Raw genomic sequence first — 15,018 nt, forward strand, 5'->3', positions numbered from 1 at the left:
AGATGAGAGAGGATAGAAAGAGATGAGAACTGTATTTTGTCCTCTCTGCCAAGAGATCTTCTTCAATATATATATATATATATATATATATATATATATATATATATATATATATATATATATATATATATATATATATATATATATATATATATATATATATATATATATATATATGGAAACGGATATATAAGAAAACAAATGGGGCAGTTTTCTTTCACCCTGATGCTTCTGTTCAAATAGCAGTAAATAAATAGGTACCTGGGAGTTAGACAGCTGCTTCCTGGGGATGCGTCTGTGTGTGGATGCGTGTTAGAGAGAACTACATGCATTAGATTGAATAGAGAAAAATAGATTGGTTAGAAAGGCGGGGTCCAGGAGCTAATAGCTCGATTCTGCAGCCATAAATAGTAAATACTAATGGAAAATACACAAACATATACGTAAATGAAAGTCCATTGAATGCTGATCTATTTGTGTACTAATCAATCCATGTGTGTATAGATCAATCCATATGTATTCTGATCAATCCATATGTATTCTAATCAATCCATATGTAGTCTGATCAATCCTTGTGTATACTGACCTCTCGTTTCTGTGAATAGATCATTCCATGTGTTTATTGACCTATCATATATATGCATATTAATCTATCCAGTTTAGAGGTCAATACGTATTTATAGACCCCAAAACTGCCTTCGATACAGCAATCAGAGAAATAATCTTAGAACAACTAGCCGGTTTTGAAGGTAAAAGAAGGCTATTGTCATGGCACAAGGGGTTACCTGAATGACCTGAATAATACCTCAGTCCTTGTCAAGGGGGTTAAAAGTAAACATTGTGCACCCATTTAGTTAGGTACAACCCAGGGTGGAGTGCTAAGGCCAACACTGTTCCATATCCTAATATACAAGTTGGTATTCTCATACTAGCTGACAAAGCCGTCATCTGTTATGCCGATGACATATGCATTCTTGCAAATACCCAAACAAGATTGCAAAGCTCTACTTGATTCACTCGCTGCTAAAAGCATTGAATGTGGTCTTGTTATCTCTATAACTAAATCCAGAGCTCTCCATCCCCCCAAAAGAAAAATGTCCTTCTAGTTTTTAAGGTCAACAACCAAAACATTGAAACGGTGTGAGCAGCACAAATACCTTGGAGTTGGTATCAACAGTACCATTGTAAACAATCTACATCGTAGATTAAAAGAAAGACTTAAACCACTGAACTAGACACAAACAGAACTAGACTGATGAAGGTCGTGTGTGGGCAGGGAGGGAGGAGACGGGTGATGGACGTATGCATGCTCGAAAGAAATAAGGATTGTATGTGGAAAGACATCTGGGCTATATATGGAGGGCTATAGGAAGGATGTGTGTGTGGGGGAGAGCTTATGGGAGGGGGAAGAATGTAGATGGTGTGAAGGTATATACAGTAATGAACAAATATGTATTGAAAATTGTTAATGTAATGGTGGGAGATCAGACCATCCCGGACGCTGGGGGCCCCCAGCGTCCGTCCTGCAACTTTGGACAGACAAGCAGACAAACAGACATTCTCTGAAATAAGTATTGACTAGAAAGAATAACCAGTGGGGCCCCGGATTGTCCCTTCTCCCCCCACTCCCCCATTTCACCCCTCTTCTTTTCCCCCTCTCAGCATATCCCCCTCTTCTTCCATCTTTCCTCCCTTTACCCATCTTTCCCTTTCCCTCGCTTTCCTGTCCCTTTCTTCTCGTCCAGTCCTCTCCTCCCTCCCCCTTTCTTTCCATCTTTACTCTCATATCCATCATTTTTGCCCCTTTCTCCTCCTATTTTCCCCCCTCATGCCATCTTTCTTCCCTCCCTCCTTCTCCCCTACCACCTCGAAAAGACATTTTCATGTATTTATAGTAGGGGAACCTGATTGCATCTGGGTCTGTTCCCCCTTTTTCCCCTCTTTCCCACTTTTCACCCCATCTTCCCCCCCCCCTTGACACACTTGGCCCCATCCCTTTGCACCCCCCTCGCCAAACCTCCCTTCTCCCCCTCCTTTTAGAAAAGTATTATTATTAAATGCATTGAAAGCTCAGCATTCATAAAATATGTTATTATGGTCAATAATACTCTAGGGAAATCACACCAACTATTTCACACTGGACTCTATGAAATTACTTGAAGGTCTCTGTAAATGCTCATATTTCTTAAAGCATTTTTCTTAGGCCTACTCCGACCAGCCTATGTTTTTCCTGGACTCTGGGCACTTTATCCTTGCAAGATTGGGTGAGACTAGCTCCAAGCATCTGGCTTCCAACTTCAAACAAACAGACATTTCCTATAATAGAATAAATAATAGAATACCTGTCTGTCTGATCCAGGTTGCTGGTAACAAATAACGTGAAAACAACATTTTCAAAACTATTTTTTCTAATATTTCTGTAAAACATTTTATGGACTGAACTCGGGAAAATTCAAAGAAATTTACAACTCAATATACTTAGCCCATACCAGCGAAAATACAACTTTTGAATATGTAAACAGCACTCAGGGCGCTCGACCCCCGACCATCGTACTTCTCAAGGCTGGCCTCACTAGCCAACAGTCTCGAGTACTCATGTACATGACTCGTTGAGGTATAAACCATTGGCGTTGGTTAGTGTTATAACACAACACTAACTATCCGCACTCAGGCAGGTCGACCTCATCAACAAAGATCAATGATCATGTCATGCAGCCGCCAATAGCCACTTGTTTATGAATAAAAAACACTTTACACACGACTCATAACAGATGACGTTCGAACCTTTCTGAAAGAGTCCCCTCGCTGATGACGTCTGTTCGAATCGCAATGCTGTGAATCCTTCACCCACATATTACAATTGTAAATAATGGCCAATAGAACCTAAACACCTAACCTAACCTAACCTAACCTATGCCTAAATATGCAAACTTTGCTAATATTTATATAAAAGGATATTAAAATTGCATTTGAGAAAATTCCTATTTTGAATAAACAGCATTTTAAAATTGATGCATACGTCTTTGGGGTCGACCGATGGATGGAATAAACATTGCCTGAGGTCGGTTTTGATAGTAACCATGTTGACAATTCTGGCATGACTGATACCTTAATGTTTACATAACATTTCAACACATTCTAGACACGTCAAGGAAACAGAGTCACAACTTAAAGCCAGCAACACCTGTCCGGCAAGATGAAGGAGACGAGGAGACGAGACATGTCTCTTTTTCACTGCTGTACCTCCCAACTTCCCGGCTCCTGTGTGTGTTTCATCCCACGTTCCAGACATCTGTGCGTGTCTCATGCCCCGTTTCTTGAGGCGTCGCCACTCTCTGGCCCCAGGAGTGCACACACGGCGCCCTTATGAGCCCAAACCGGTGGCCCAAGGAGCCCCACGGAGCGACCCAAGGGGCCCAGGCCGACGGCCACACGAGGCATGACACGAAGCCCAACACTATAAAACTATCCAACAAGTAATACCTTTGTGCGAGTTACTGCCGAGCGCGCAGAGCTGTTGGGGGCCGCTGAACCCTCGTTCGAACCCCGCCACTGTCACCTTCCCTCACGCTGCTTGCTGCAATATACTCACACAAACACACTCGTACAAACACACACAAGTACACAGAGACAAAAACACCGAGAAGGGAGAGAGAGAGAAAGAGAGAAAGAGGGGGGACAAACGACCCATAGAAATACAGTAATATAGACAAACTGAAGTGACAGACTGGGAGAGAGAGTCAGGAGATGAGAGAGGCAGAGACAGAGAGAGAGAGAGAGAGAGAAGGCGAGAAAGGACTGAGGAAGAGTGAGACTGAAGTAAAGCTAAAGAAGTATATGTTGCTCTGTTAAAAACTTTATTAAAACGAAGAGGGAAAATGATTAATTTTTCTTGAGCTTCGCATGAGGTTAATTACCTGTTTCAAGGAAATAAAAAATGGCATTAATATTTTTGTATTATATAAATTTTCTTACGAACACCGTATTTCATCCCACGTTCCTGGTACATGTGAGTTTCATCCCACGTTCCTGGTACATGTGTGTTTCATCCCACGTTCCTGGTAATGTGTGTTTCATCCCACGTTCCTGGTAATGTGTGTTTCATCCCACGTTCCTGGTACATGTGTGTTTCATCCCACGTTCCTGGTACATGTGTGTTTCATCCCACGTTCCTGGTAATGTGTGTTTCATCCCACGTTCCTGGTGTATGTGTGTTTCAGCTGTGTGAATGTTGAGTTCCCTGGAGCTCTGAGTGTGTTTGTGTGAATGTTGTGTTCCTGGAGCTCTTAGTGTACGCAAGACTGTTTGCATTTATTGGAGACATCTTTCGTCCGTGCTGACAACTGATATCTTATCATTCCTCATAATTTCCACCTCACAGTCCTTCCCATGTGTCGCAGTGTGTTGCTGTCTCGTCATTGGTGTTTATCCACACTAAGAGAGTCAATCCCACCGCCACCCTGGACCCACACTAGGAGTCAGTCCCACCCCCACCCTGGACCCACACTAGGAGTCAGTCTCACCCCCACCCTGGACCCACACTAGGAGTCAGTCCCACCCCCCACCCTGGACCCACACTAGGGGAGTCAGTCCCACCCCCCACCCTGGACCCACACTAGGGAAGTCAGTCCCACCTAACAGCTCTGCCTGTCAATTCCACTTCACAATGCTGCCATCCGGACAAACCCCCGTTCGGGCCTTTGCGTTCGTCTAAAACATTGTTTTCGTATTGCTCCTCTGAGGTAAGGCTCTGGAGACCTGAGAATTTCTCGACTCCTCTCACCCTTGCTCTTGTTAAACGGGTTACAGCGGTTCCCAGCATGGCAGGCTCCAGGGAATTTGTTGTGATGGGACGTGGCCGGAGCAGCAACAGAACCAGGACAGTAGGTGGAGTATGTTAAATGAGCTTAAGTGAAGAACTTGTAGTGACTGGTGGGAGTTTGATTTAAATGGTGATTACGTCTTCATATGTTGGTCTGTTTTTTTTTTACGATCGTGTCTGTATCTGTGTGTGTCCTGTCTGATTGTGCTTTTATCTGCATGTCTATCTGTCAGTCTTTATGTCTCTGTGTCTCTCTGTATATATATGTCAGTCTGTATGACTGTCTGACTCCATGTTTCTACTTGTTAGTCTCTCTATGTCTGTTTTTGTCTGTCTGTCTGTCTGTCTGTTTGTCTGTTTGTCTCTATATTTATGCATGTTCGTCCCACCAATATCTGTATTTGTCTGCATGTTTGTCTGTTTCTCTCTCTCTTACTCTCTCTCTCTTTCCTTCTCTCTCACTCTCAATCTCTATGTCTCCTTACTCTCATTTTATCTCTCTCACGCTCATTCTATTTCTCTCATTCTCTCTGTCATTCACTCTCTGTCATTCTCTCTGTCATCCTCTCTCTCTCTCTCTCTCTCTCTCTCTCTCTCTCTCTCTCTCTCTCTCTCTCTCTCTCTCTCTCTCTCTCTCCTCTCTCTCTCTCTCTCTCTCTCCCCCCCTCTCTCTCCCTCTCTCTCTCTCTCTCTCTCTCTCTCTCTCTCTCTCTCTCTCTCTCTCTCTCTCTCTCTCTCTCTCTCTCTCTCCCCTCTCTCTCCCTCTCTCTCTCTCCCTCTCTCTCCCTCCCTCCCTCCTCCCCCAACCAGGAAGTTGACAGCAAGACCTCGACCCATGGTGACAGGTGCTCCTCAGACCCACTTGTGTTAGTACTTATATCAAAGGAAGTTACTAACGCAAGGTGAGACAGCAAGGTGTGTGTGTGTTAACCTACACGTGGTTGCAAGTTGAGCTTCAGGTCCTGGGCCCAGCTTATTACAAAACATCTTAAAACTATGGATAGGGTTAGTTTTCAACGACATCCTCTCTCAGCTCATTACTCTTTCACTGAAGAAATCCTTTTTTAAAACTTTATGGTTTTTCATTAATGTCAAGTTTTCGTCCATACCCTCCCGTCCTGTTTATGTTTATGCGGAATATCTCACTTTTCGGTCCACTTGGTCAATTCCCTCTAAGAATCTTGTATGCTGTAATCATGTTACCTCTTTTCCTTTCATTTACAGCTGGATGAGATTTAAGTCTCTCATCTGGTCTGATAGCGAACCTTAAAATGTCTCTCTAAATTTGCTATGATCTTATTTCCTGTGAAGATTTCTTCACGCTGGCGCTGCATAGTCTCCCATTGGTCTGTCATTGCTTAGCGTAACGTGCCTAGAAAGTATTCTTGTCTTGGTGTGACGGATTGCCGGAACAACCGTGGGACATCTTCAAGAGGAAACTAGATTTATTCCTCCAAGGAGTGCCGGACCAACAGGGCTGTGGTGGGTATGTGGGCCTGCGGGCCGCTCCAAGCAACAGCCTAGTGGACCAAACTCTCACAAGTCAAGCCTGGCCTCGGGCCGGGCTTGGGGAGTAGAAGAACTCCCAGAACCCCATCAACCAGGTATCAACCAGGTATTCCCGAGCGGTCGTCAGCTGTGTTTACGCCGCTGATGTCGTCCTCTTGATGAACACCTCCGGAGGTAACACATCTCTGCTCTCTAACTCAAGCACTCGCCTTCGTGCACTTCAGTTAGTGTATTCTTATCTTTTTTTATCGTGATCATATAATTTGATTTAGCCTTGATAAGAATAAATATCCCGGTGGTGAAGTACACAAGTAGACCAGATTAGTGGCTATCAGGGAGAAAGTTATTTAACAATTGTACAGTTCAAGTTACATGCTAAAAAAAAACTATTGTAAAGTTTACTTCAGAAACAGATGACTCCCTTTCCTAGAGGCTCTTATAATAAAAGACGGCAGGGAGCCGGTCGGCCGAGCGGACAGCACGCTGGACTTGTGATCCTGTGGTCCCGGGTTCGATCCCGGGCGCCGGCGAGAAACAATGGGCAGAGTTTCTTTCACCCTATGCCCCTGTTACCTAGCAGTAGAATAGGTACCTGGGTGTTAGTCACTTGTCGCGGGCTGCTTCCTGGGGGTGGAGGCCTGGTCGAGGACCGGGCCGCGGGAACACTAAAAAGCCCCGAAATCATCTCAAGATAACCTTCAGAAGGGGTAGCTTTGTGTTTGCGATGAATACCAAGGGGTAGGACTGGACTTCAGAAGGATAGCAAAGGGTGGGCCAGGGCTTAATAACGGTTATCTTGAGGTTATCTTGAGATGATTTCGGGGCTTTTAGTGTCCCCGCGGCCCGGTCCTCGACCAGGCCTCCACCCCCAAGGAAGCAGCCCGTGACAGCTGACTAACACCCAGGTACCTATTTTACTGCTAGGTAACAGGGGCATAGGGTGAAAAGAAACTCTGCCCATTGTTTCTCGCCGGCGCCTGGGATTGAACCCAAGACCACAGGATCACAAGTCCAGCGTGCTGTCCGCTCGGCCGACCGGCCTCCCTAACGGTGCAAGGGTTGGGACCGGCTTGATAAGGCTGGCGTCGAGTTAAGGAGCTAAAACTCGTTAGTGGTTGTCTGATTGAAGGACAAACGGCGCCCTCACGAGCTCATGATTACATTAATTTGTAAAAGGACCGACTAATTGCCATAGTCGGTGTGTGTTTGTGAACTTGAGGAGCAGTGAAATGTTTGGTGCCATGAAGGATGTGTGTGAGTGTGTGGATGTGTTGTTTTGTTTTGGTCCATGTATGTTGTGATTGAGGATCAAACGTCAACCCAAGGATTCTCGCCTTTCCAGCTGCCACAATATGTGTTCTACATATCCTGACCAGAGGTCAAAAGTACACAAATATATAGTGTAAGAACAGGTCAAGGGTCCAGTGCATTGTTTGTTCACTTAACAGATTGTAATCATTCAACTGACTGGACTAATTCATGCAACATTGTGGAGTGTAAAACAGTGAAAGAAATAGTATTGAATCATCATTTATAAAAAGTAGTGAATTACATGCTATTAATGTAAGTCTACGATTATATATAAATTATAAAACTGTATAAGTGGCATGAATTGTGATTGGAATAAAATTATATAGATAATAATTGTAATTGTATTACATTCAAAATATTATAGAATATCCCGTCCGCATTATATCATGTAATTTTCATTGTTCGGTAAGTTGTTTTAGATCTTTATTTGCTGAGGTGTAGATGAGGATATAATCCCAAACCCATTTCTCCTCTGTCTGTATTCCTGGTTAATGTCTTGGAACACGAAAACATTCGGAATTTTCGTTTAATTTTATTCCATACGTTGATACGGGGAGCCGGTCGGTCGAGCGGACAGGACACTGGACTTGTGATCCTGTGGTCCCGGGTTCGATCCCGGGCGCCGGCGAGAAACAATGGACAGAGTTTCTTTCACCCTATGCCCCTGTTACCTAGCAGTAGAATAGGTACCTAGGTGTTAGTCAGCTGTCACGGGATATTCACTTCCTGGAACGGCTTCTACTGAATATATTCTCTTCCTCGTCCTATCTAGACAATACGTAAAGAGACATGACAATACGTTCTGTCTAGACAATACGTTCTTGATACATATATCAACATCTTATGCAGTATCAGTTGACTTTAAAGAACTGCAAAAATTGTCATCCACACTTCAGTGGAAATAAACATTCCATTCACCTGGGTTCTAGGAGACTCGAACCGCGGACTCCACGTGTGTGAGGCCGAACACGCCTGGACTCCAGTCTCCTAGTGCCCAGATGAATGGAACTGTAAACATGTTTGGAGATACTGAGTACTACAGAAACACAGCCTTCTGTAACCCATGCTTGTGTAGTACCTGGTACTGCAGGGCTACCAGGTACAAGTACACCTCCAGTACACCCACCACCAGGTGTGACACCACCTGCAGTACACCCACCACCAGGTGTGACCCCACCTGTAGTACACCCACCACCAGGTGTGACCCCATCTGTAGTACACCCACCACCAGGTGTGACCCCACCTGCAGTACACCCACCACCAGGTGTGACCCCACCTGCAGTACACCCACCACCAGGTGTGACCCCACCTGTAGTACACCCACCACCAGGTGTGACCCCACCTGTAGTACACCCACCACCAGGTGTGACCCCACCTGTAGTACACCCACCACCAGGTGTGACCCCACCTGCAGTACACCCACCACCAGGTGTGACCCCACCTGCAGTACACCCACCACCAGGTGTGAGGTCAGGCTAACACACTGCTCCTCCCCTCTCCACATGCTTGCAAGATTTGGGTCAATACTTCAAAAGAAGAAGAAAGAAATTGCATATATTGTGGACGACCAGATGAATATTCTCTTCATCATTATTTACTTAACTGCAATAAGTTTGTGTAGCCAAGAAATAACTTTCAAAATAACACTATAAGAGGGAGAATGGAAGCAATTCTAAATTTATTATTATTATGGCTATTCCCCCTGTCGAGACACGCGATAGCCATAACCATAAATTTATAGTAGTGTGTTATCATTTATAGTTTCTATATATGCACAAAGAAATCGCATTAACGTGATGTATCAATGAGAAAATCTGTTGGAGCTGTAATGAGAATGTTTCCTTTGTACCCCATATTACTCAGTGTAACATTTGTACCCCCATTGTACTCACCACTGTAACCCCATGTCGTGGGGTTACAGTGGGGAGTTTCACTGTTCCACAGTTTCACAGTGGGGAGTTTCACTGTTTTCCCATGTACCCCCATTGTACTCCCCACTGTAACCCATGTACCCTCCTCTTCCCCCCACTGTTTCCCCATGTACCCCATGTACCCCCATTGAACCCCCTCCACTCCCATTGTACCCCTTATGTACCTCCATACACCCTCTTGTACCCCCACTGTACCCCTCTGTACCCCCACTGTACCCCTCTTGTACCCCACTGTACCCCTCTTGTACCCCCACTGTACCCCTCTTGTACCCCCACTGTACCCCTCTTGTACCCCCACTGTACCCCTCTTGTACCTACACTGTAACTCATACACTCACTATCGCACAGACCGTCCTCCCTCCCGTCTCATTTACTTCTTGGCAGCGGTGCTCTTCCTCTGTTCTTCTAGTTCCTATATTCTCCATCCTCTCCCATCCCTTCCTCACGCCATCCTGTCCATCTCTCTATTTCCTGTCATCTTATCTTATCCCACCCCTCTTCTTATCTCCACCATCTTCCTTTCATTACCCACTTAACTCTCCATCTCCACTTCATCTCCGCCACCTCCTTCACAACACCTCTCTCTTAGCATTTCTCCTCAACTCACTCTTACCAACTTTACTCTTGCCTTGCCTTCCTAAGCATCCATCAGATTCTCTCTTCCTCTCCGTTCCTTTTCCCCTCCTCTTCCTTATTCTTCCTCGCTTCGTCTCCACTCACAATCGTTCCTTGAGAGTGAAGCTTCCCCACCCCTCTTCAGGCCCAAGGACAACACCTGACGACCTTCAGTATATGATAGTATGGGCTCTTGTCTCAGTGTACACTGACAACTGTACATCTTACGCGGTTAACAAATGTACATTCATAACACTTTTGTAATATTATTGATGGATATTTAATGTATATATGTTGAGTTTTCATTGTACATATGTGAACTTCAACCGGATATAAGGTGGACGCGTGTTCGAAGCAAATCACAAGTATGTTCAACATCTAGTGAACGTCTCTTGACGTCAGATGAATTTTTCGACGTGTGTTGAGCATCTAGTAACGTACTACGAATGTTTGGAATGTGTGAATCCCCTTCCCCCCCCACACACACAAAACCACGAATCACCTTTGGCATGAGACGTTAATATAACAGAATCTTCGTTTGTGGTGGTAATTTAACGTTGATTGAACGAACGATGAAGACTACCAACGTTGGCTTGTGTTTCGTCCATGACGAATGGTTTGTTTTGGTCTGGGGAAGGAGGGAGAGGTAGCTTGGAGGAAGAGGGGGGGGGGGTGCTGCTTAATGTCAGACTCTTATCATTAAACCATCATCCACCCACACACACACCACACACACACACAACATAGGTAGCTTGAGGAAGAGGGGGGGGGGTGCTGCTTAATGTCAGACTCTTATCATTAAACCATCATCCACACACACACACACACACACACACACACACACACACACACACATACACACACACACACACACACACATACACACACACACACACACACACACATACACACACACACACATACACACACACACACACACACACACACACACATACACATACACACACATACACACATACACCACACACACACACACACACACATACACACTTCTGACAGTTGAGAGGCAGGACCAGAGAGCCAGAGCTCACAGGCACTCCCACCTCCTCCCACACACCACAAGCCAGCAGACAGCACTCCCTCCTCCCACACAACAAACACACCGTCCTACCTCCACTTGGGGGCGGTACGAGTCTCAAGGAATTTCCTTCGGCCTTCAAGACATTATCTGTTTTTTGTGAGTTAGTTAACGCCGTTCCAGGCGAGCCTGCGTGGCTCCAGCCCCGTCACGGACCAACTCACCATCCCAGCTCTGCCTAAGCAACTTTCCCACCTTCATTATAGCGAGCAGGATAACGTATCTAATTACTCTTAGAGTCTCTGAGGAGCTCCGACGCCATCTTGCTCAGTACCATCGTGCCGCAGAATTTAACTGAAGGTGTTACGTAAGTTTCACTGGAGAAAAAAAAAAAAATTGTACAAATCCGGATTGCAGAATATTTCTCCTCACATTGGGTTGGTATTCCTCTGGTATACCAAGCGTTCAAGGCCCTTATGAAGGACAGCAATTTTCCCACAAGAGACCAACAGCAGGTTTGTCACAGCTGGGTGCACATATATAGGGAAGCAACACTGCAACAAATGTAGAAGATCCTCGTGCTCTCGCTCCTCTACACCGACCATTATCTAACCAACAGAATGCAGTTCGTAAGTACTGGAGGTACTATAACTCTTATTATAATGTGTTTACCTTTGTACTGGTTGTTAAGTGAGCGCGTTTACCTTTGTTTCTTCACTTACAAGCTTCGCATCTCGCGCTTTCCACATTGAAATGGTCCACCTGTATCAGTGAGCCTCTTTAATGATAACAAGAGGTGTGTTTGCAGTTGCTTGGAGGCTAAACATCTTTTTTGGTAGCTAAAAATCGTATTTGCAGGTTTAACATCACTTAGGCCCCGTGGAACACTTGTGTGGGCTGTGTGTAACATTTGTGAATGTTGACTTGACACACAGAACATTGCTGACTTTACACACAGAACACTGCTGAATTGACACACAGAACACTGCTGACTTGAGACACTGAACATTGCTGACTTGACACACAGGACCACTGCTGACTAGACAGTAAACTGTCAACGAGACAACACTGTCAACGAATTAGAACACTGTCCACAAGACAGAACACTGTCAACGAGACACAACACTGTTGACTATAGGCAGAACGTAGAAACTTGAAAATACACACAAGAATGTCAGCGTAAACGAGGCGGAAAGTTTGGGTGTCTCGCCTCCACACTGTTGAGAAAAGTTTAGCAGTCTGGACAAGAAAGTTAGTGGCGCTGCTGAAGAGCAGTGGCCCAGAGGGAGATTTTCCAACTAGTGCAGGTTTTAGGGCAAGTCCTGTGAGAAGCCCTGAGGCAAGATTTGAGCTAGGACCTGTCCAGTGGTTCCAGACCCTTAAGCCCAAGTCCTAAGCTTTGAGGGCCCCAGAACCAGCTCTGGGGCATTCGGTGATGTAGTGTGGGAGATCATGCCCCAGTTCCTGCGCACAGAGTTTGCACCTGGAGTACTCAGGATTGGGAGATCCGTCACCTGTAGCCACCTACCACAGGTAACGGTAACCCAATCTGATCCTGGCAACCACTGTGTTACACAGTCTAGTGGACGTTTTGTGCTGCCCATATATATACGTTTCAGATGTTTTTACAGTCTCCGTGGTGTAGTGGTAAGACACTCGCCTGGCGTTCCGCGAGCGCTATGTCATGGGTTCGTATCCTGGCCGGGGAGGATTTACTGGGCGCAATTCCTTAACTGTAGCCTCTGTTTAACGCAACAGTAAAATGTGTACTTGGATGAAAAAAACGATTCTTCGCGGCGGGGATCGTATTCCAGGGACTTGCCCGAAACGCTACGCGTACTAGTGGCTGTACAAGAATGTAACAACTCTTGTATACATCTCAAATAAAATCTAAAAAAAATATCAACACATCATAGATTTTTATAACGGTGCTTTCAGGTCGTTGGGAGTCAGTAATGTCACTCCTATCAGACCTGAGTGTTTGAAGCAATATAGTTTTTGACAGTAGAGATGGGGATACCTAGATCTAATTCAGCTTCATCTTGTTACACGCTAATGTGGCTGCAAGGTTGTCTCATTATGATTGGTCATATTTATGTGCGATGGTATCCATACAAAGGAGATTCGAAACCTTTACTCTGTGCAGCGATAAGGTCATTTATAATTGGTAGAATGAGGTTCCTGCTGTCGATCTTCCAGGAGAAGTTTTCAGTTGTTTAAAGAGCAAACTTACTGAGTAAAATCTGTAATTCATATAATAAGGTCTATAGGCTCATCGATGAATATGTTATCTATGACTATACATCTATTTATGTACCCATATATCTATCCGTCTATCCACCCCTCTATACATCTATCTACCCATCCATCTATTCATCCAGACATCAATCTTCTCCCCCCTTTCCCTTAACCTTCGCCTCTCTCCCGCTTTCCCCACTCAACTCCGGTCGGCCGAGCGGACAGCACGCTGGACTTGTGATCCTGTGGTCCCGGGTTCGATCCCAGGCGCCGGCGAGAAACAATGGGCAGAGTTTCTTTCACCCTATGCCCATGTTACCTAGCAGTAAAATAGGTACCTGGGAGTTAGTCAGCTGTCACGGGCTGCTTCCTGGGGGTGGAGGACCGGGCGCGGGGACACTAAAAAGCCCCGAAAATCATCTCCAGATAACCTCAAGATAACCTCCTCCCTTTCCCTGCATCTCTCCTCTCCATTTCGCAGAAAATGTATGGGCTTGTTTTCGCCCCTTTCCTCACCACCTTCGTCAAACTCCCTTCATCCTTCCCTTCCCCTTCCCTCTTTTTACCCCCCCCCCCTCCCTTTCACACCCTCTCTCCCTCCTCCCCCCGCTCTTATCTCTCTCAACATCAAGCACAATCGTTATCATTGCATTATAATATTAAGTGTCAGTCACAGAGAATATAATAGTTCCCCCTTTAGACTTTGGACTTCAATGGGAGAGGAGGAAGTTCCGAAGATAATTTACGTGTTATATGAGATTATGTCCTTTGTTTAAATAGCAGGAAATTTATGCTCATTTTCCCAATATCAGTCAATAATGGTGCATAGTTCTATTGCAAAAATATTTTGTAATAAATTGGATTTGAAGTATATTTTCAGACTATATTCCTAGGTTACAGTGGCGGGCAGTGCCAAAATCGTCGTGGAGGTCTAAGTGTAGCCCAGGCACGATGTTCTTCTTTGAGTTCTGGGAGACCCTGTTCAGCCTACGTTTATCCCAGACCCAAGACCATTGTCTCTATCAGTTTGGGGGAGGTTAGCCCCAAGCGTCTGGCCCTGAACAGACTGAACAGCTTTGAACTGAGAGACACAGACATTCTCTCATATGCAGGCAATGAGTCAAAATAACGCGGCTGAAGTATGTTGACCAGACCACACACTAGAAAGTGAAGGAACGACGACGTTTCAGTCCGTTCTGGACCATTCTCAAGTCGATTGTGAATGGTCCAGTACGGACCGAAACGTCGTAGTCCCTTAACTTTCTAATGTGTGGTCCGGTCATCAGCATTCTCTCATAGATATAGATATATTGACAGGGGTAAACAAAACCCATCTCCAATCGTCGGGCAATAACGAAATTGCAGTATAAACTATGGACAGCAATTTTTTTTCAACTTCCTTCTAAAGTGAAGAAAAACACAATTTTTTGTTTGAAAATTCCGCGGCAGAATCATTGCTGTCACCCTTTCTGACATATTCAATAACATGTCATCAAGAAAGACTGCTGCGAAAATAGGACTAATATTGGAACAATTGACCCAGCAGCAAGAAA

General features: G+C 45.0%; 1 long non-coding RNA gene across 1 annotated transcript in view; it reads left to right on the forward strand.

The window, feature by feature from the left end:
- The first annotated feature begins 11,356 nt into the window (after nt 1-11,356).
- The window catches only part of LOC123746115 (uncharacterized), a 7,611-nt gene continuing 3,949 nt past the window's right edge, over nt 11,357-15,018 (forward strand). Inside the window, exon 1 of the long non-coding RNA XR_006771463.2 lies at nt 11,357-11,856. This is a non-coding gene — a long non-coding RNA (uncharacterized lncRNA). The remainder of the gene's footprint in view (nt 11,857-15,018) is intronic.

The sequence above is a fragment of the Procambarus clarkii genome, chromosome 78, assembly GCF_040958095.1.
Source record: "Procambarus clarkii isolate CNS0578487 chromosome 78, FALCON_Pclarkii_2.0, whole genome shotgun sequence".
Taxonomy (NCBI): Eukaryota; Metazoa; Arthropoda; class Malacostraca; order Decapoda; family Cambaridae; genus Procambarus; species Procambarus clarkii.